The sequence below is a fragment of the Pipistrellus kuhlii genome, unplaced genomic scaffold (assembly GCF_014108245.1).
Source record: "Pipistrellus kuhlii isolate mPipKuh1 unplaced genomic scaffold, mPipKuh1.p scaffold_m20_p_3, whole genome shotgun sequence".
Classification (NCBI taxonomy): Eukaryota; Metazoa; Chordata; class Mammalia; order Chiroptera; family Vespertilionidae; genus Pipistrellus; species Pipistrellus kuhlii.
The window spans coordinates 93,573,722-93,597,654 of record NW_023425529.1 but is presented as its reverse complement, the minus strand read 5'-3'; positions in this window follow the sequence as shown (position 1 = coordinate 93,597,654).

Here is a 23,933-nt window from a genome sequence, read left to right as displayed (position 1 = left end):
CACATGTCAGTGTCCAGGCAAAAGTAAACAAACCACTCAAGATGGTTCTAGGTGAGGATAATGCCTTAATTTAGAGGGTTTTTTAAATCTGGGAAAGAAGAGATCATTGCAATAAACAACTTTGTGCCTTCTCACAAAGTAGTGTAAGGCAATAACAGACTCCAATACTGCTATTTTTTTCATTTCATTTTATTTTAAAACCGGAGGCTTGGTGCATAAAATTCGTGCACGGGACTGTGTGTCCCTCAGCCCAGCCTGCACCCTCTCCAATCTGGGACCTAAATTTCAATCATTGATCCAGTAGGATAGGGCCTACAAGGGCAGTCGGACATCCCTCTCACAATCCAGGACTGCTGGCTCCCAATTACTCACCTGCCTGCCTTCCTGATTGCTCCTAACTGCTTCTGCCTGCCAGCCTGTTTGTCCCTAACTGACCTCTCCTTCAGGCATGGTCACCCCTAACTTCTCTCTCCTGCAGGCCTGGTCACCCTAACTGCCCTCCACTGAAGGCTTGATTGCCCCCAACTGCCCTTCCTTGTAGGCCTGGTCCCTCTCAACTGCCCTCCCCTGCTGGCCATCTTGTGTCCACATGGGGACAGCCATCTTTGACCTCATGGGGGCAGCCATCTGGTGTGTTGGAGTAATGGTCAATTTGCATATTATTCTTTTATTAAATAGGAAAGAGGGCTGGTGCACAGGTGGGGGACAGCTGGTTTGCCCTGAAGGGTGTCCCAGATCAGGGTGGAGGTTCACTTGGGGCATGGGACAGCCTGGGCAAGGGGCCTGTGGTGGTTTGCAGTCCGGCCACGCCCCCAGCGACCAAAGTGGAGGCCCTGGGATCTGGGATTTATTTATCTTCTATAATTAAAACTTTGTAGCCTTGAGTGGAGATCAAGGCAGGCCAGGGTTGTGGGAGCTTGGCTTCCTCCATCATTGGGGACAACTCAAGCCTCCTGCTCTCTTCAGCTCTGTGGCTACTGGAATTTTTGTTGGGATTTATTTTTCTTCTATAATTGAAACTTTGTAGCCTTAAGTGGAGGCCTGTGCCGGCCAGAGTGTGCGGAAAGCTTGGCTTCCTCCATTACCTGAGAAACTCAAACCTCTTACTTGCTCTGTGGCTGCAGCCATCTTGGTTGGGTTAATTTGCCTACTCAATCCTGATTGGCTGGTGGGTGTGGTTTGTGGGTGTAGCAGACTGATGGTTAATTTGCATATTACTCTTTTAGTAGATAGGCTTCTTTATGGTTTAAAGTACTACATAAATCTCCTTTTTCCCCCATTAACCTCTACCCAGCTGCTATCACTCCCCAGCACATACCTTCACCCCATGATATCTGTGTCCATCATCTTCATAGGCATGCATACAAGTTTGTTGATTGATCTCTTACCCCTCTCTTCCACTGCTTTCTTTCTCAGGTTGGACAGTTTGTATCTGTTCAATACTTCTATAACTCTGGATCTATTTTTGTTAATCAGTTTATATTGTTCATTAAATTCCACAAATGAGTGAGATCATGTGATTTTTATCTTTCCCTGACTGGCTTATTTTGCTTAGAATAATGGTAAAAGTTTCTTCTTTTTTACTGCATTGTAGTATTCCATTGTGTAGATGTACCACAGTTTGTTCATCTATTTATCTGTTAATGGGCACTTAAGCTGTTTCCAAATCTTACCTATTATAAATTGTGCTGCTATGAACATAGGGGTGCATATTGCTTTCTGATTGGTATTTCTATTTTCTTGGGATAAATTCCCAAAAGTGGGATTACTAGGTTAAATTGTAGTTCCATTTTTTTTATTTTTGAGGAAACTCCATACTATTTTCCATAGTAGCTGCACCAGTGTGCATTCCCACCAGCAATGCATAAGGGTTCCTTTTTCTCTACATCCTCACCAGCACTTGCCATTTGTTGATTTGTTGATGATAGCCATTCTGACAGGTGTGAGATGATATCTCATTGTTGTTTTGATTTGCACCTCTCAGATGATTAGTAACTTTGACCATGTTTTCATATGTCTCCTGGTCTTCTTTATGTCTCTTTCCAAAAGTGCCTATTTAGGTCCGTTGCCCATTTTTTGACTGAGGTTTTTTTGTTTTGTTTTTTTAATCTTCCTTTTGTTAAGTTGTATGAGTTCCCTGTAAATTTTGGAGATTAAACCTTATCAGAGATAACATTGGCAAATATGTTCTCCCATGCAGTGGACTTTCTTATTGTTTTGTTAATGGTTTCTTTTGTCGTGCAGAAGCTTTTTATTTTGATGTAGTCCCATTGGTTTATTTTCTCCCTGCTTTCCTTTGTCCTGGAAGCTATATCAGTAATGATATTGCTGTGACATGTCTTATATTTTGCTATTATACATATGGAGTCTTCTAAGATTTTTATGGTTTCTCATATTACATTTAAGTCCTTTATCCATTTTAAGTTTATTTTTATGTATGGTATAAGTCGATGGTTTACATTTTTTTGCATATGTATGTCCAATTTTTCCAACTACATTTATTAAAGAGAGTGTCTTGACTCCATTGTATGTCTTGCCTCCTTTGTCAAATATTAATTGAACATAATGGCGTGGGTCGATTTTTGGGTTCTCTGTTCTGTTTTGTTGGTCTATATGTCTGTTCTTATGCCAGTAGCAGGCATTTTTGAGAACTGTGGCTTTGTGATATAGCTTGAAATCTGGGATTGTGATCCCTCCCACATTCTTCTTCTTTTTCAGGATTGTTGAAGCTATTTGGGGTCTTTTTTTTTTATTCCATATATATTTTAAGAGAGTTTATTCTAGTTCTGTGAAATATGCCATTGGTATTTTAATGGGGACTGCATTAAATCTATAGATTTCTTTGGATAGTATGGACATTTTAATGATGTTGATTTTACCAATCCATGAACATGATACATTCTTCCAATTGTTTATGTCTTTTTCTATCTCTCTTTTTTTTTTTTTTCAACATCCTGTAGTTTTCTGAGTACAGGTCCTTTACCTCATTAGATAAGTTTATTCATAGGTATCTTATTTTTTGGTACAATAGTAAATGGGTTTATGTTTTTGGTTTCTCTTTCTGGGAGTTCATTATTGATGTACAAAAAGGCCATAGATTTCTGGATGTTAATTTTGTATCCTGCTACATTGCTAAAATCATTTACTAGGTCTAGTATTTTTGGAGAGGGTATTCTATGTACAATATCATGTAATCTGCAAATAATGGCAGTTTTACTTCTTTTTCTATTTGGATGGCTTTTGATTATTCTTCTTGCCTGATTGCTGTGGCTAGCACTTCCAGTACTACCGTGTTTCCCCGAAAATAAGACATCCTCCGAAAATAAGACCTACTTACAGGTTTCCTTCTAAGTGAAATATAAGGCATCCCCCAAAAATAAGACACCCCCCCTCCCAGGCTAAACATGAGACATTTGGTCCACTGATTCTGAAAGAAATGGAGTCACAAGAAATTCACCAGGAAATTCAGGAATTGGATTGTTATGATGATGTTCCAGAAGATGATGACATGATTGTTATTGAATAAATGAGTAAATTCTTGATACTGTAGGATTCAGTTTGTCTGGTTTGTGTTGACAACTACTGTACTACCATACCATATACAGGTAATAAATTTCCTTTATTTTCATTTAACAACAAATGTGTACCGTATTCTTCTTCGTGGAAAAATAAGACATCCCCTGAAAATAAGACCTAGCGCATCTTTGGGAGCAAAAATTAATATAAGACACTGTTTTATTTTGGGGGAAACAGGGTAAGTCAAACAGGAGTGGTGAAAGTGGGCATCCCTGTCTGTTCTTATGTCAGTACCAGGCATTTTTGAGAACTGTGGCTTTGCGACATAGCTTGAAATCTGAGATTGTGATCCCTTCCTGTCTTGTTCCTGTTCTTAGAGTATTAATCAGGAAAGGGTGTTGGATTTTGTCAAATGCTTTTTCTGCATCAATTGATATGATTATATGATTTTTATCTCTCAGTGTTTATGTGACTTAAAATGTTTATTGATTTAAAGATATTGTACCATCCTTGCATCCCCAGCATAAATCCCACTTGTAATGGTGTATGATCTTTCGAATGCAATGCTGTATATGATTTGCTGAAATTTTGTTGAGGATTTTAGCACCTATATTCATCATGGATATAGGTGATATAGGCCTGTAATTCTCTTTCTCTGTAGTGTCTTTATCTGATCTTGGGAATAAGGATATGCTGGTTTCATAGAAAGAGCTTGGAAGTGTTCCTTTCTCTTGAATTTTTTGGAATAATCAAGAAGGGTAGGTTTTAGTTCATTTTTGAATGTTTGGTTAAACTCCCCTGTGAAGTCATCCAGCCCAGGGTTTTGTTTGCCAGAAGTTTTTTGATGACTGCTTCAATTTCATCAACAGTTATCAGCCTATTCAGGTTTTTTTTTATTCTTCCTGATTGAGTTTTGCAAGCTTGTATTTTTATAGTAATATGTTCATTACATTTAGGCTGCTCAGTCTTTTGAAGTAGAGATGTTCATACTATTTTTTAATAATCTTTTGTATGTCTGTGGGGTCAGTTGTTACTTTACCTCTTTCCTTTCTGATTTTATTTGGTTCCTCTCTTTTGTTTCTTGGTGAGCCTGCTATGAGATCATCAATCTTATTTATCCTTTCAAAGAACCAGCTCTTGGTTTCATTGATCTTTTTTATTGTTTTGGGAGCTTTTTTTTGGGGGGGGGGGGGGTTGTTTGTTTTTTGGTGTTTTTTATTGGGGGGGGGGGTTGGTCTCTATATAATTTATTTCTGCTCTGATCTTTATTATTTCCTTCCTTCTGCTTACCCTGAGCTTTTCCTATTGCTGTCTTTCTAATTCTTCAAGTTGCAGACTTAAATAGTTTATTACCATTTTTTTCTTGTTTTTTGAAGTAGGCCTGTAATGCTATGAATGTCCATCTCAGAACTGCTTTTACTGTTTCCATTGATTTTGGATTGTTGTGTTTTCATCGTCATTTGTTTCCAGGATGCTTTTTATTTCTTCTTTGATCTCTTTGGTAACCCAATCATTGTTTAATAACATACTATTTAGCCTCCAATTGTTTGAAATTTTTTCATAGTTTTTATTGTAGTTGACTTCTAATTTTATGCCACTGTGACGTGAGAAGATGCTTGATAAGATTTCTATCTTCTTGAATTTTAAAAGACTTTGAGAATGTCCCATGTACACTTGAAAAGTATGTATATTCTGTATCTTTGGGATGAAATGTTCTGAAGATATCAATTATTTCCATCTAATCTAGTGAATCATTTTGGATTGCTGTTTCTTTGTTGATTTTTTGCTTAGAGGATTTATCCAGTGGTGTCAATGGGGTAGTAAAGTCTCCTACTATGACTGTATTGCTGTTGATCTCTCCATTGATATCTTCCATAAGTTGTGTTTTGTGTTTTGTTTTTTTAATGCATTTGGGTGCTCCTGTATTGGGTGCATATATGTTTACCAGAATTATATCCTATTATTGAAACACTCTCTTTAATATTATGAATTGGCCCTCTCTATCTTTTGTTATGGCCTTCATTTTGAGGTCTGTTTTGTCAGATGTAAGTATTGGTACCCCAAATTTTTTCTCATTTCCATTTGCCTAAAATTTTTTTCCTATCCCTTCACTATCAGTCTGTGTGTGGCCTTTGTTCTGAGGTGGGTCTCTGGTAAACAGCAGATATATGGGTCATGGTTTATTGTCCATTCAGCTACTCTAAGTCTCTTGATTGGAGCATTTAATACATTTACACTTAAGGTTATTATTGATAGTTCCTTGTTTGTTGCCATTTTTATTCTTTATGCCCATGTTCCTTCTTCCCTTTCTGTTTCCTCTTTTTACAGCAATCCCTTTAGCATTTCTTGCATTGCTGGTTTGGTGGTAATAAACTCCCTTAGTTCTCTTTTGTCTATGAAGATCCTGATTTACCCCTCAGTTTTGAATGATAGCCTTGCTGGGTATAATATTCTTGGATTAAGTCCCTTGCTTTGCATCACTTTGTATGTTTCATTCCATTCCCTTCTGGCCTGATGTGTTTCTGTTGAAAAACCAGTTGATAGTAAAATAGGAGATCCATTGCAGGTAACTTTCTGTCTCTCTCTGCAGCCTTTAAGATTCTTACTTTGTCATTGATGTTTGCCAATTTAATTATGTGTCTTGGTGTCAGTCTTTTGGGTTCATCTTATTTGTGGCTTTGTGAGCTTCTTGGACTTATATGATGTTTTTCTTCCCCAAATTAGGGAAGGTTGTTTTTTGTCATTATTGCTTTAAACAGGTTTTCTATTCTTTGCTCTGCTTTCTCTCCTCTGGCACACCTATTATGAGGTTCATTTCTTTTGTCCCAAAGTTCCCTTAAGCTCTCCTCTTTTTTTTTTTTTTTTTTTTTTTTTTTTTTTTACGTTTTCTTTCCAGTTGCTGCTGTGTTTGGGTGGTTTTTTTCCTACATTGTCTTCTAGCTCACTAATGCAGTCCTCAGCTTCTTCTAGTCTACTACTGATACTTTCCATTGTGTTCTTTATTGCATAGATGTCATTCTTCATTTCTCCTTAGTTCTTCTTCATTTCCTCTTGATTCTATTTTTTTTTTTGCATTTGACTTTTTTTTTTCAAGTACATATAGATAATTCTTCTTTTTCAATCTACTTTATTGTTTATTATTAAGGTATTATATATGTGTCCTTATCACCACATTACCCCCACACCTATCCACTCATGCCCTCACACCCCTGTTGTCTGTTTTCATTGGTTAGGCTTATATGCATGCATACAAGTCCTTTGATTGATCTCTTCCCCTTACCCTCACTCTTCCCTACTTTCTCTCTGAGGTTTGACTGTCTGATCAATGCTTTTCTGACTCTGGATCTGTTTTTGTTCATCAGTTTATGTTGCTCATTATTTTTCATAAATGAGTTAGAGCATGTGATATTTATCTTTCGCTGATTTGGCTTATTTCGCTTAGCATAATGCTCTCCAGTTCCATCCATGCTGTTGCAAAAGGTAAGAATTCCTTATTTTTATCACAGTGTAGTATTTCATTGTGTAGATGTACCAGAGTTTTTAATCCACTCATCTGCTGATGGGCACTTAGGGGGTTTCCAAATCTTAGTTATGGTAAATTGTGCCACTATGAACATAGGGGTGCATATATCCTTTCTGGTTGATGTTTCTAATTTCTTGGGATATACACTGAGTGGCCAGATTATTATGATCTCTCAACACATAATAACCTGACCACTCAATATGTGTGTGTGTGTGTGTGTGTGTGTGTGTGTGTGTGTGCATATGAAGCCTGGTGCATGAATTCATGCATGGATGGGGTCCATCCAGCCTGGCCAGGAGGAGGGGACGTGGGTGTTTGGCTGGCCTGCCTGCTGGTCGAACTCTTGGTCGAGAGGAAAATTTGCATATTAGCCTTTTATTATATAGGATATACACTGAGTGGCTAATTATGTGCCCAGAGATCATAATACCGTATTTTTTGGACCATAAGACTCACTTTTTTTCCCCCAGAAGTGGGGGGAAAAAGTCCCTGCGTCTTATGGTCCAAATATAGCCTACACATATACTTTAAAAAAAAAGTTTTTTTACTTGCCCGGCTCTGTGTGGTCTCTGTGTGCTTGCCCGGCTCTAAAATGGTTCTAAATGCTGCTGTTTACTTTACAGGGTTGATTACATGTGTTTATGACTGTGATGTTGGGTTTTAATGCACATAAAATATTTTAGGACACTATTTGTTTCAGAATCTTTTTTTCTTCATTTCCCTTCTCTAAAAACTGGTGCGTCTTATGGTCCAGTGCGTCTTATGGTCCGAAAAATACGGTAATCTGGCCACTCAGTGTATTCCTAGAAGTGGGGTTATTGGATCAAATGGGAGTTCCATTTTTAGTTTTTTTAAGAAATTCCATACTCTTCTCCACAATGGCTGCCCCAGTCTGCATTCCCACCAGCAGAGCATGAGGGTTTCTATTTCTCCACATCCTCACCAGCACTTGTTGTTTGTTGATTTGTTGATGGTAACCATTTTGGCAGGTATGAGATGGTACAGCATTGTCATTTTCATTTGCATCTCTCAGAAGATTAGTGGCTTTGAGCATGTTTTCAAATGTCTCTTGGCCTTCCTTATGTCTTCTTTTAAAGTATCTATTTAGGTACTTTTGGCCATTTTTGATTGGATTGTTTATCTTCCTTTTGTTTAGTTGTATGTGTTCCCTGTAAATGTTGGAGATTAAACCTTTATTGGTGATAATGTTGGCACATATGTTATCCCATGCAGTGGACTTCATTGTTCTGTTTATGGTGTCTTTTGTTGTGCAAAAGCTTTTTATTTTGATGTAGTCCCATTTGTTTATTTTCTCTTTATTTCCATTGCCCTCCTCTTGATTCTTACACATGTTTTTGAATTTTTTTTGTCTATCCTCTTCTGTGTCCTTATAACCATTGCTCTGAATTCTTTCTCTAACAAATTGCTTGCCTCCATTTCATTTATTTCCTTTTCTGGTTATTCCTCCTTTTTTTTATTAAAAAAAAGGGGGGGGGGCCTTGCATCTTAATCTCTCCATATTTGTTGCTCTTTTGTGATTGTTTCTATGTACTAGATCAAACATCTATGTCACCTTATTTTTTTAGTTTGTCTTAAATATAGATGTTTTGTGGAACCCAGTGGTGCAATCTCTCCAATCTTCTGGACTGGGTAATCTTAGGGTGCTCCTTACTTGGGATATTTGGGTTCTCTTGGTATAGCTGGGTTTTGAGTGTTATTGTCCCATTTGAGGATGGAGTCTCCTCTCAGGGAATCTAGTTCTGTGGCTTGATCTCTATCATGTTGACTGAACAGTACAAAATACAACTCGACAAGACACAACACTAAGGGAACACGAATGTACTCACGACACCAATGACCCCAAGAAAAGTGACTACTAGAGAAGAGAGAATTAGGTGAGAGGAAAGAGAGCAAATATGATATCTAGAAAAGAAAAAAGGTAGAGAAAAGAAAAAGGAGGAAAAAAATATGAGGAGAAAACACCACAGAACAAACAGATAAACCAAAACATGTAAACAACAAACACCCAGAAAAAAGGGGGGTGGTGGGGAGAGATGTTGCAAAATCTGTAGAGGCAAAGCTTATATACCAATAGTATGGTTAAGGAATTGAATGGATAAGGGGAGGATCTTGATTCAGTATAGAGGAGATAGAAAGAGAATGAGTGGATAAGAGGAAAAGAAAAAAGTTTTAATAAAAAATAAGTAAATAAGGTAAAATAACAATAAAAATAGAATGAATAAAATGATAATATGAAAAAAATCAAAGAGAAAAATAAAGAAAACAAAATTTTAAAATAAAACAAATAAATAAATTAAATTTAAAAAGTGAAGTATCATTCATTTCAGCCAAGTTTTATGTCATATGGGGGCTGGTTTAAGATCCCAGTCTTCTGTCTGCTACTTCTCAACTTCCTGTTAGGTAGTCAGCACCTTGTTAAAGTTCCAAGAGATCCACTGCTCCTCTGTTTGTGTCTATCTCCACAGCCTTAACTGCAAGCAGGTGGGACCAATCTGCCACTTAGCCTGTCTGCCTGCTGTCAATCTTAATCTCTCCAATGGCTGTTGCTGACAGGGCTATAGATAGGGAGGGTGCTGTAATTGCTTTCTAGGACTTAACGGCCTCTCCTCAACATAGTTCCTGAGGGTTCTTCATGGCTATTCAGATTTTTTGTGTCTTTTATACTGCTCAGGTTATATCTAGGTGTGGCTGTATTGGCTGCCCTGAGGCTGCTGAGAGGGCCTGGCTCTTCAAGAGATAAATGGCTGCTTAGATCCAGAGGGTCAGGAATGTCCTAGTGCTGGACTCCTGTTTACTTCTCCCCAACCTGCTCTCCTCCACAGCCTTTCACCAGACTCCACAAGTCTGCACCTCCACCTGAACCTCAGCCATGGTGACCATAGACAAAACAACCATACTGTTAGTTTCTCTCCCTGGCACCATGTGGCTCGGGCAGTTCTTCATGCTGCCTCTCTGCTCAACCTTTTGCAGCTATGGACTTAGATCTAGAATCCCCTGCCACCAGCAGCCTGTGGACTTCCTTTCCATAGTCATATGTTATGCCTGTGCCCAAGGGATGTGGACTTGGTACCATGCAGCTTCCTTCTGACCCTCTCAGCTCAGCCGTCTCACAACTCTCTCCAGCCCAGATCCCTGATTCTACCATTCTCCAGCGTCCTCTACCCTTCCCAGCTGTGAATTGTCTCACCAGCTGTATCTACTTTGCCAATTCTGGATGAATGTTATTCAATTTAGATGTTCCTTCTATCTGCTCTGGGATAAGGCTCCAGACAAGTCTGCTTATTCAGCTGCCATTTTTTCTTTCTCCAATAATGCTATTTTTAAAAGGTTTTAAATAACTTTCTCAATGCAAACAACCCACTGGAGCAGACCTAATTCACTTTATAGGTCAGCTGAACCAATAGCATTCCAGGAGCCACACTGAGCTATGCCATCACACAGGTGACTAGGCTCATAGGGTCTGCACAGTCCTGACCAATAGATGGCATTTGTGTGTTTCCCTTCATGCCCACACTTTGGGATGGCAGCTAGCATTGTCCTAATAGAATGCCCTGTTTGTGTGTGTGTGTGTGTGTGTGTGTGTGTGTGTGTGTGTGTGTTTATTTTTTTTAGTTGAGTTGAGAGGAAAAGAGAGAGAGAGAGAGAGAGAGAGAGAGAGAGAGAGAGAGAGAGAGAGAGAGATTTGTTGTTCCACTTATTTATGCATGTGCCTGACCAGAGATCAAACCTGCAACCTTGGCATATCAGGACAATGCTCTAACCAACTGAGCTACCCAGCCAGGGCAAATTCCATGTTTTCTTAACCATGTTCATTTTGTCAACTCTAAGAAAGAAGCTACCTACTAAGAAGGGTTTCTGGTGGCTAACTGTGCTCAACTTTTTTAAAAAGTAGAGCCTAGTAGCCATTTCTACACAGGGACCTCTCACACGAGCTACACTCCAGGGATAAACCTGCACTGCACTGCCTGCCTGCACTATGATTCTGCCATCTGAGCCACCCCTTATAAAGCAATTCCTAGAATCCTAGTTTAACCAATACGACTAAGGCTTTCCCCCATCCAATTGAAGCTGTGTAGCTCCAACCACTCATAGCTGCTGTTTAGGGGTTCTATTCTGACCATTCAAGACAGTGCCTTTTCAACCAATCAAACTGTAAGGATTTGGAGTCCTATTTGCATAAGGAATAGGGGGTAGGACTTCTGTCTACATAAGCCTGCTCCCTCTGGCTTAAGGTATGTGCTTTCCACTGAAGACTGGACACTGTGTTCCCTGGCTGAGCTGAAACACTGAAGATGTCTTCTGAGTAGAGCTGTCTAGCTGGAGAGGGGCCACCTCACAGAAGTGTTATTTCCACAGCCATGCTGTATTATAATTGAGCTTTTTTTTTTTTTTTTTTTTTTTTTTACACTGAATAAAGTTTCCTTCTTCACTGCATCCCAAACTGGGGATTACTGTTGGCATTGAATTGGTGCCAACGACCACCATTTGACAGATTCATACATTAAAAAAAAAAAAAAAAAAAAGTTCTTCTGGGCCTCTCCCACCTGGTGAACCTGGACATAAAGTCAGCTGATGCATTTTCCCTGATAAGTTAATGTTTCAGGCTTCACAATGGTGACCTCAAATCAACACTGCCATTAACAGCAGCTTAGCCAATGCCATACGCTCAATAGCCTTTTAATTAAAATTCCAAGTTGGTGTTTTTGTTTTCAAGGGAAGGATGTTGAAGACCAAGGTCACCCAGTCCAGACACTGTGGGCAGGTACGCCTGGCTGCACACTGACATGCCAGCAGCTCCTGGGAGGGCAGTGCGCTGCAGCAGGAAGCATTTCTACAACTTTCAGAATGTTTTCTGGATATAAATAGTCTACAGCATGGTATATTCCAGCAAGAAAGACTGGAACAAAAGTAGGTTATGGACTGGCAGATGCCAGCCTTCTGTGGGCAACAGAGCACCCATGGACTCACTTCAGCTATATTTAGCATCCACCTTAATGTACTACAAACAATGCCATTTTTAAAAGCCACACCAAACAGAGGAGAAAATATTATTAAAATTTATTAAGCAACCACTACGAGAAACCCCTGGGCAAAATCACTGTGATAAATACCTGCTTAAGCCCCTGCCCATCCCCACCTTATGTTTCTTGTTAACATACGGGGTCCATTACTGTGTGTGGCTCCTTCCCAGAGGATAGCCATCTGCACAGAGGAGCTGTCAGGCACTCTGGGCCCCTTCCAACCTGACAAGCCACTCTCAGGATTACAGTGATGGAATAGCCCTCTTAGCAAACAGGCTTCTCAGGTTCCCAGAGGGGCCTCAACTTTTTTATTTTTTTATTTTATTTTTTTCATAGCAGAATTATTAAATATAGAATGGGCATCTCCCCAAAGGAGAGAGAGCAAGCTGGCCCACTTGCTGTGAGAAGCAGTTTTGGGATCTCACATCAAGCAGTCTAGCCAGGTGCTGTGCCCTGACTCCTAATATGACCACTGATTGTGCAGCGGGCACACAGTGACATGGACACAAGTAATCCCTATTCCAGCTCAATCGCTGATCAACTGGCTTTAAACAAAATCTCCCGGCTCTCAGATTCTGTTTCCTCAGGTGTCAAACACAGATAATGAGAACATCTTCCAGGAGTTGTTAAAAAAAAAAAAAAAAAAAAAAAAAAAGTAAGTCCAGGCACTTACCCTGAAATCTAGCATACAGTACGTAATTGTTCAACCAATATTAGGCACTATTATGCTAGATACTAACTATTCTCCAAAGGAGGAAAAGAGTAATGGGTCAAGTCTGAGAATGCTAACTTCTCAACTGCCTTACCTCTTCATAGCTGGAGGACGAAGGATGATTACAGGGACAGAATTGTCCTGCCTGTTGCCATTGAGAGAACTATTCATTCATTCCAAAGTGAACTGAATGCCTCCTGAGCCTTAAGGATTTTATGAGCAGTATAGTGAAATTTTATAGTGAAATAAATTCAGTTCATGATTGACCATATTGCCACGGATAATTTCCATTTTTCAAGGTGATAATGTGGATGTTATTTGTGGCATACAATTTTCAGGAGTATTAGTGTAATTGGGAAAAAGTAAAGGCCTTTCATGTATTAAATAATATGAAAAAACCAAAACACCTTTTTCCCACTGTAATAGTGTCTTTTAACTATTTGATGGCACACCTAGAGCAAGATGTAGCTATTGAATTAAACAGTGCTGAAAGTAGTGAAGATGTCTTTTGCTGACTGTCGGAAGTGTTGTAGCCTAATATGCTGAAATCTAAGGAACAGAGAGCCCCAGAGTGCCCAAGCTCCCCTAGAATTGTAGAACTGGCTGGTGGGTGAAAAGAACAGGGAAGGTAGAGACTCACCAGTCATACCTAATCTTTCAGCTTTTTTCTTTGTGATTTACTTTGAGCAAATCGAATAACCTCTACAAGCTTCTTTGTCTGTAAAAACTGCAAAGAATGAGAACTAACTCCGAAGTTTCTATGAGGATTAAATGAGATAACATATTTAAAGAAGCTGTTACTTAAATCAGTGTGGAATTCTGAATTTTATTTATTTTCTCACAGCACACACACACCCATATGCACATATGCAACATATAACACATGGCTTCTTCTTTAGAGAATGACCTGCTGCCCTTCTGGCTGGTCCCCACCAGGGGAGTGAGAAATTAAAGCACAGCCAATCTCAGGAATGCCTGCCTCCTTTGCACCACAATATCTTCGTGCCAATGAACTCAGATTATTAGGAACTAGAGGCTCCGTGCATGAAATTTGTACATGGGGTGGGGGAGGGGTCTGCACCCTCTCCAATCTGGGACCTCAAGGAATGTTGGACTGCCCATTTAGAGGGAAGTCAGGCCTCCCTCTCACAAACCCGGACTGCTGGCTCCCAACTGCTCACCTGCCTGCCTTCCCTATTGCCCCTAACTGCTTCTACCTGCCAGCCTGATCACCTCCTAACCATTCCCCTGCCAGCCTGATTGATGCCTAACTGCTCCCCTGCCAGCCTGTTTGTTCCTAATTGCCCTCCCCTGCAGGCCTGGTCATCCCTAACTTCCCTCCCCTGCAGGCCTGGATCCCTCCCAATTGCCCTCCCCTGCAGACCTGGTCACCCCCAACTTCCTTCCTCTGCCAGCTTGCTCACCCCTAACTGCCCACCCCTGCAGGCTTGATCACCTCCAACTGCCCTCCCTTACAGGCCTGGTCCCTCCAAACTGCCCTCCCATGCTGGCCTGGGATTACCCACAACTGCCCTCCCTTGCAGGCCTGGTCCCTCCCAATTGCCCTCCCCTGATGGCCATCTTGTGGCGGCCATCTTGTGTCCACATGGAGCAGCCATCTTGTGTTTTGGAGTGATGGTCAATCTGCATATTACTCTTTTATTAGATAGAATAGAGGCTTGGTGCATGGGTGGGGGCCAGTTGGTTTGCCCTGAGGGATGTCCCGGATCAGGGTGGAGGGTTCCTTGGGGTATGGGGTGGCCTGGGCAAAAGGTCTGTGGTGGCTTGCAGGCTGGCCACACCCCCTGGTGACCCAAGCAGAGGCCCTAGTATCTGGTGTTTATTTATCTTCTGTAATTGAAACTTTGTAGCCTTGAGTGGAGGCCTAGGCAGGCAAGGACAGGCAGGAAGCTTGGCTTCCTCCATTGCTGTGGAAACCCAAGCCTCCCTCCTGCTCTCTGTGGCCGTGGCCATCTTGGTTGGGTTTATTTACATATTTTCTCCTGATAGGCTCATGGACGTGGCTTTTGGGTGTAGAGGAGTGTTGGTTAATTTGAATTTTGAATCTTACTTTTGCCCTCACCACTCTGTTGAAATTCTGCAAAACCTCCACACCAAATGGCCTTTAGTTGTAATTTGTTCTCCTCCCTTTTCTACAGCATTTGACAGGCTGATTTCCAGTTTGAATTGCTTTTTCTCTTTTGGTTTCCATGGCGGGATGCTGCTCTGGTTTTCTCCTGCCTCTTTGATGCTTCTCCTCCAAGTCTACGTTACAAGCTCCACTTGTCTTATTTCATGAATATGGGACAGCCAACATTCCTAGACCTCTTTGTTTTCTCTTTGTATTCTCCCCCTCCATCAGTGTAATTCATTTCACTGTAATCAACTCTCTTTTCTAAAATCATGGTTCCCAAGTCTGCATCTGTGATCTTGACATCTTTTACAGACCTGGAACTGGGGTTCAACGCCCAAATACCTATAGGGGCTGAGCAAGTAGAGGTAATAGGGTAGATTGGTGGCTATGACAACTGAGAGCCCAGTGATTCCAAAACTTAATTTTCTACAGAAGTCAGATATGTAAATTTTTATAAGTAATTCATTAACAATTAATTTACTTTTTTAATTATGTAGGTTAACCCCGGGACCCAGGCCTTTGCTCTGGCCAGAGTCTGTCTTCTTCATCTTTGCTGCAGACTCTGGAGTCTGCAGTCTTATCTTCACTGCAGCACTCTGCTCCTGTAGATTTCCCCCAACCACCTCCCACTCCCCATCCTCCCTCTCATAGTAGGCATCCTGCCCAGCCTGACCACTCCGGGCCTGGAGCAGCTTGGTGGCCACCATCTTTGGCCTTTTAATTTGCATACTCATTCTGATTGGTTGTGGGCATAGTGGAGGTATGATCAATTTACATGTTTGTCTATTATTAGGTAAGATTGTTACTTTTGATTTTCTGCCACTCTAAGCCAAACCTAATCTTCACTAATATAGATCTCACCTAACACAAACCCCTAACTATATCCTAACCATCACTTAAAGTAGCAACATGTTGTTCCCCAACTTACATCTATTTTCCTACCTCTCTGTACCTTTTCTCACACTGCACCTGAATTGATTTGCTTTTGGTGAAATTCTATTTCTCACTCTAGACCCATCTCAATCCTCATATTTCACCTCTATAAAATTTTTTTCATCACCCCAAAAGCATGATGTCTCTCTGAATCCAATCAGCATGTAATGTACTTCTCACATATTATATTTATCGCAACACACATGCACACACACCCATATGCACATAGGCAATATATGCATGCACATATGTATACACACACATTTACATGCTCACATACATGCACACACACAACTAATGCATGCACAAACATACTTACAGCTTTATGTCCAAACATTGCTGGCCCCATGCATACTGAACTGAGTGAGCCCATGATACAACCTATTTGATTGAACTAAGAAAACAAATCACCCACCAGAGAACAGCAAATGGCTGAGGAGTGTGGGAATAGGAAGTCTCCTCCCAGGTGTTGGGATGGCTAGTAACAAGGTGGTTTTTTGAGAAAGCTCTGTACATCTGAACAGAGCAGTTGTTTTAGGCACCAGCTGGCACTTCTTAGAATCATGCCACCTGCAAATACAGACACCAAGCAATTGCAACTAATCACCACACTTTGTCTGTGGCTCTCCCTCTGTCCTGCTCCTTCCCAATCAACACATGGTCAAGGACATCCCTTGCATTACATGGTCAATGGGCCATCCAATATAATAAAGAGGTAATATGCAAATTTACCATCACTCCAAAACACAAGATGGCCGCCCCCCATGCGGACAAAAATGAACACCACAAGATGGCCAGCAGGAGAGGACAGTTAGGGGTGACCAGGCCAGCAGAGGAGGGCAATTGGAGCAACCAGGCTGGCAAGGGAAGGCTGTTAGGGGTGACCAGGCCATCAGGGGAGGGCAGTTAGGGGCAATCAGGTCGGTTGGGGAGCAGTTAGGTGTTGATCAGGCTGGCAGGAATATGGTTAGGGGATGAGTTAGGTTAGGGGATGATCAGGCTGGCAGGCAGAAGTGGTTAAGGGAAATCAGTCAGACAGGCAGGTGAGCAATTGGGAGCCAGTAGTCCTGGATTGTGAGAGGGATACCTGATTGCCCAAAGGTGGGATCAGGCCTAAATGGGCAGTCAGACATCCCTCAAAAGGCCCCAGATTTGACAGGGTGCAGGCTGGGCTGAGGGACACACACTCTCTGTGCACAAATTTCATGCATGAAATTCGTGCACTGGGCCTCTAGTTTAACTATATTTGATCAGAAAAACATTTTGAAGCTTCTGACTTGGGCATACCCTGTACAGCACCTGACTGCCACAAACCCTTCTAGATTTTTTTTTATACTATCTCTGAATGACAATTAAAAATAGCTTGGTTTGGCAAAGGATCCAGGTTAGGATTACATGACATATGGCACTGTTGGATACAAGCCATGCTGTCAGATTATCCAGGGTCCTGGTCCTTGTGCCTGTGAGCTGCTTACATGAGAACACCCATTATCTCCTCACCTGAAACCTTTGATAAAAGATGATATTTCAATATAAATAGCAAAGAAAGGAGTTTGGAGAGAAGAAACATTCTACCTCTCTATGTGCCAGGCCACTCTGAGGCTCACTTCCCAGTAAACCCACTTGCTTTCCCTCGAAGTGACATATGTTCTCTCAGGCACCACAGAGCTCTTCAACCGTCTGGGCAGTTTCATTGTTTCTGAAAAGACAAGTTTCTCACCCCAGCCTCTATTCCCCAAATTCAGTCTTTGATTTCCTAAGCACAGTTTAGTGCTGAAGGTGATCACAGACAGGAAGAATGAGAGTGCCCTCATCACAGGATAGATGCAAGAGCTTCCTACACAGGGGGATTAGGGGTGAGCAGGGAGAAAGGGACAGGAGACAGGAAAGAGAGAATGGTGAAGACTTGGGCTCCATAAGTTAAAAACAAGCTTTCCAGTAAGGCACCAAATGTTTTCTCTTTCTGGTTCTCCTTCTGATCCTAGCCATTGAATCCATTGCCACTGCAGGCACCATCAAGAGCAAACTTCAAGGCATTTTCAAGGGAATTAATTTGGATAACAGCCTTAGCTTGGACTTTGGGCTTGTTGATTTTAACTGGTCTTCTGTTTTTAATATTTTTTCTATTTTTCTTTTTATTCTACTTTTATTTATTTGTTTTTAAATATATTTTATTGATTTTTACACAGAGAGGAATTGAGAAGGATAGAGAGTTAGAAACATCAATGAAAGAGATACATCGACCAGCTGCCTCTTGCACACCCCACTGGGGATGTGCCCGCAACCAAGGTACGTGCCCTTGACCGGAATCGAACCCGGGACCTTTCAGTCTGCAGGCCGACGCTCTATCCATTGAGCCAAACCGGTTTCGGCTTATTCTACTTTTAATTTATTCTTTATTATTATTAACTCATCATTTCATCTTCCACTTTTTTTTTTTTTTTTTTTTTTTAGTGGAAACAAGAAGTGACTGTTATAACTTTCAGACACTATAGGATGGTGCCTTTAAGATGTCTTAGACTGGGTGGGATTGGGGTGAGGGAGGCAGAAAATTTTTCTTCAAAGGACCATAGCACAATTGAGAAGGTGCCCACAAACATTTGGTTGTGAAAAGCAGCAGAGTTGCTATCTGCCAGGGAGAGATAGCTGGAAATGCAGGCACCCTCTTAAAGGGCCAATGCACAAAATTTCATGTGCAGACACTGACCTTGGCAGAGGGAGGGCAGAACTGTGTGAGAAGAATCCAGGGTTGTGTGCTCTGGGCATAGAGCTTGAAATGCAGTCACTTGGTTTCCTGTGCTGTCATTCCCCCAAACTGCAGAGGACATCTTTCTCAAGCAAACTTTTATCATCCAGGCATCTTTGCCTGGAGATGGAAGCAATTGCCTCACCCTGTTGGAAACCTCTTTCCCAACCTTGTGGAGTCCACAGTCTAAGGCTCATTAAGAGTGTGAGAATAACAATCACCCTGCAGGCAGAAGCTTTCAGTCCTTGCCTGATCTGTTTATGGACCCCAGGCTAGAAAAAGCAGACCCTGGAGTGCACCTTGGTCCTTTCCAAATGCACACGGCCCTATCAACAATCCACAAGTGCGCAGGGCTAGTCACAAACAGTATCCGACATTGTCCTAAGCAAGAAGAACCCAAAGAGACTGATGCTCAGACACATCATAATTAAATGCCAAAAATTAAAGACAAAGAGAGAATCTTAAAGGCAGCAAGAATAAAATAATTTATTACTTACAAAAGAGCTCCCATAAGGCTGTCAGCTGATTTCTCATCAGAAACTCTAAAGGCCAGAAGGAAATTGCATGAAATATTCAAGATAATGAAAAGAAAGAATCTGAAACCAAGACTACTGTATCCAGCAAGGCTATGATTCAAAATAGATGGTGAAATAAAGAGCTTTCCAGACAAAAAAAAAAAAAAAAAAAAAAAAAAAAAAAAAAAGGCTAAGGTTCATTATCTCCAAACTAGCAATGCAAGAAATGTTAAAGGGACAGGTGTAAGAAGAAGAAGAAATGGGGGGGGGGGGGGGGGGGGGGGGGGGGGAAGAGAGAGAGAAAGAGAGAGAAACATAAGCATAAAGAATTAAAATTGCAATATAATAACCTTAAATGTAAATGGGTTAAGTGCTTCAATCAATAAACATGGGGTAATTTAAATGGAAAAGAAAACACGACCCAAATGTATGCTGTCTACAAGATACCTATCTCATAAGAACAACAGTGAAGAGATGAAAAAATTTTTTTAACATGCATATGGAAATGAGATAGCAATACTTACAGCTAACAAAATAGACCTCAAAGTGAAAGCCATAACAAGATATAAGGCTGAGGAGTTGGCTGTGGGCTAGCCGGACTGCTGGCCATGGTGTGGGAGACAGCGGCCACCCTGAAGCTTTTCATCTTTCCAAGTCTCTGCTGCCCAGGGCACTGCAACCTCATGAGGAGCAGATACGTGAGCAGCCCACTCCTGTCCAAGGAGCATCAGCCCCACGAGCAGCCCTCCCCAGGCCTAAGAGCAGCAGCCACACCCAGCCTGTACCTGTCCAACAAGCACCAGCTGGGTGAGCAGCCCACCCCCATCAGAGGAGCAGCAGCCACACATGCAGCTCACTCCCACCTGAGGAGCAGCAGCCACACAAGCAGCCTATCCTCCATTAAGGAGCAGCAGCTGTGTGAGGAGCCCGCACCCATACAAGAAGCACCAGCCTGGCAAGGAACATGCCCCTGTCCAAGAAGCAGCAGCCTCATGAGTAGCCCGCCCCACCTGAGGAACAGCAGCAGCATGCAACTAGCCCCATCCAAGAAGCAGCAGCCCTATGAGCAGTACACACCTGTCTGAGGAGCAGCAGCCACATGAGCAGACCACCCCTCTCCAAGGAACAGGAGCTGTGAGAGGACCTCCCCCACCAGCCAGAGGAGATAATACTGCTGCAAACAGCACCCACCAGAGGAGCTGCTGCCAACTGAGAAGCAGCAACTTCAGCACCACCTGAGGAGCAACTGCAGCCTGAGAAGCCACTGCCACTCAAGGAGCAGCGCTTTCACAACTCAACCTCTACCATAGATCAGTCAGTGAGACCACAAATGGGTAGACAAAGAAACCCCGAGTAAAGAAAAGGAGGAATATCCAGAAAAGCAGCTAAGTGAAACAGAGGTGAGCAATATGTAGAAAAATAATTCAGAATAAGTGTCATATAGTTCATAAACCGGATGGAGGGAAAAAAATCAATAACTTATGTAAGAATCAAGAATAAGTGGATTAAAAAAATCAATAACTTATGTAAGAATCAAGAATAAGTGAAGCCAAAACCGGTTTGGCTCAGTGGATAGAGCATTGGCCTACGGACTGAAAGGTCCCAGGTTCGATTCCAGTCAAGGGCAGGTACCTTGGTTGTGGGCACATCCCCAGTAGGGGGTGTGCAAGAGGCAGCTGATCGATGTTTCTCTCTCATTGATGTTTCTAACTATCTCTCTCTTCCTCTCTGTAAAAAATTGATAAAAATATATTTAAAAAAATAATAAGTGAAGAGTGGTATATCTGCAATAAAAAACAGCATGGAAAGTTAAAGGGACAGGTGTAGTAGACTAGGAGAAGCAGAGGATTGCATTAGCAAATTAAAATACAGGGAAGCAAAACACACCCAAACTAAACTGTATTAGAGAAAAAATTAAAAGACAGGAGGAAAGCCTAAGGGAGTTATGGGACAATATAAAACAAAGCAATATACAAATAATAGGTTTGCCAGAATAATAGGAAGAGGAACAAGGGCTAGAAAATCTATTTGAAGAAATAATGTCAGAAAACTTCCCAAATGTGGGGAAGAAAAAAGTCACACAAACACAGAGAGTCCCAAACAATTTGAACCCAAAAAGACCCACACCAATACACATCATAATTATGATGGCAAATATTCAGAACAAAGAGAGAATCTTAAAGGCTGCAAGAGAGAGACAGAAAGTTACATACAAGAGAACTCCCATTAGATTATCAAATGATTTCTCAACAGAAACACATCAGGCCAGAAAAAAATGTAAGGAAATTTACAAAGTGATGCAAAGCAAGGGACTGAATCCAATAATATTCTAGCAGTGTTTCCCAAACTTTTGACATATGTGTACCCCTTCTATAGTTTTCATAACGCTGAGTATCCCTCGTACTCATGAGAACGTAGAATTAGGCGCAGCTAAGCACGGTGCAGTGCATATCCCCACCTAACTCTGGTGCAACGCGTACCCCCACCAAACTCTTCCGTACCCCTCGGGGTACATGTACCACACTTTGGGAAACACTGCTAAGACTATCATTCAAAATTGAAAGGGAAATAAGGTGCTTCACTGACAAAAAAAAAAAAGAATTTATTACTACCAAGCCAGCAATGCAAGAAATGCTAAAGGGACTGGTGTAAAAAGAAGAAATTAAAAGGTAAGAAAGAATACAGGCACAAAAAATAAAAATGGCTACAAATAATTACTTTTTAATAATAACTTTAAATGGAAACAAACTAAATGCTCTAATCAAAAGACATCGAGTGGCAGAATGGATTTAAAAAAATGACTCATATATATGCTGTCTAGAAGAGACCTACATCTCAACAAGGGACTCACACAGACTGAAAGTGGAGAGGTGAAAACATATATTTCAGGCAAATTAAAATGAAGAAAAAGCTTGTGTAGCAATACTTATATCTGACAAAATAGACTTCAAAGTGAAGGCCATAACAAGAGATATGGAAGTCCATTTCATAATACTAAAGGGATTGATATAACAAGAAGATATAATCCTGATAAACATATATGCACCAAATGCAGGAGCACCCAAATACATAAAAATCTCCTGGAAGATATCAAGGGAGAGATGGACAACAACACAATCACAGTAGGGCACTATAATACACCACTGACATCATTGGATAAATTCTCTAGACAAAAAAAATCAGCAAAGAAACAGCAACCTTAAATGACTCAGGTGGACTTAATTGACATCTTCAGAACTTTTCCCCACAAAGCCACAAAATATACATTTTTCTCAAGTGCACATGGGACATGTCCAAAAATAGAACACATATTGGGTCACATGCAAAGTGTCCCCAAATTCAAGAAGACTGAAATCATATCAAGCATTTTCTCAGACCACAATGTCATAATATCAGAAATATACTACAATAAAAACAGCACAAAAATTCAAACACTTAGAGGCTGAATAGAATGCTTTTAAACAGTGATTGGGTTACCAAAGAGATCAAAGGAGAAATTAAAAAACATCCTGAAAACCAATGACAATAAAAACACAACAATTCAAAATCTATGGAAACAATGAAAGCAGTTCTGGGATGGAAGTTTATAGTGCCATAAGCCTAACTCAAAAAAATAATAATAATAATAAGATAATAAATCATCTAACTCTACAACTCTAAGAATTACAAAGAGACCAACAATAAAAGCCCACAGTAATCAGAAGGAAGGAGATAATAAAGATCAGAGCAGAAATAAATGACATAGAGACACACAACAACAACAAAAATACAAAAGATAAATAAAACCAAGAGCTGGTTCTTTGAAAGGATAAACAAGATTGATGAACCTCTAGCCAGGCTCACTAAGAAGCAAAGGAGAGGACCAAATAAACAAAATCAGAAATGAAAGAGGTGAAGTAAAACAAACCCCACAGAAATACAAAGGATTGTTAAAAAAAAAAAAAAATACTATGAACAACTCTATTCTAATAAACTAGACAACATGGAGGACATGAACATATTCTTAGAAAAATACAACCTTCCAAAACTCAATCAGGAAGAATCTAAACATCTCAATAGGCCAATAACTATGAAAGAAATTGAAGCAGTCATCAAAAAACTTCCAGCAAACCAAAGCCCAGGGCCAGATGGCTTCACAGGGGAGTTTTACCAAACATTCAAGGAAGAACTAAAACCTATCTTCCTAAGACTATTTCAAAAAATTCAAGAGGAAGATTTCCAAGCTCATTCTATAAAGCCATCATCACCTTAATACCAAAACCAGAAAAGACAACACAATGAAAGAGAAATACAGGCCAATATCCTCATGAACATAGATGCCAAAACCCTCAACAAAATTCTAGCAAATCAGATCCAGCAATACATAAAAAAAAGATCATACACCATGACCAAGTAGGATTTATCCAGGGGATGCAAGGATGGCACAATATTCATAAATCAATAAACGTGATACATCACATAAACAAATTGAGAGATAAAAATCACATAGTCATATCAATTGATACAGAGAAAGCATTTGACAAAATCTAACATTCTTTCTTGATAAAAACTCTCAGTAAGGTAGGAATAGAAAGATCATACCTCAACATATTAACTAATAAAATCCATATACAACAAACCTACAGCCAACATCATACTCAATGGGCAAAAACTAAAACCATTTCCCCAAAGAACAGGGACAAGACAGGAATGGCCACTCTCACCACTTCTGTTCAACATAGTACTGGATGTACTAGCCATAATGATAAGACAAGAAGAAGAAATAAAAGGCATCCAAATTGGAAAAAAAGTAAATCTATCCATATTTGCAGA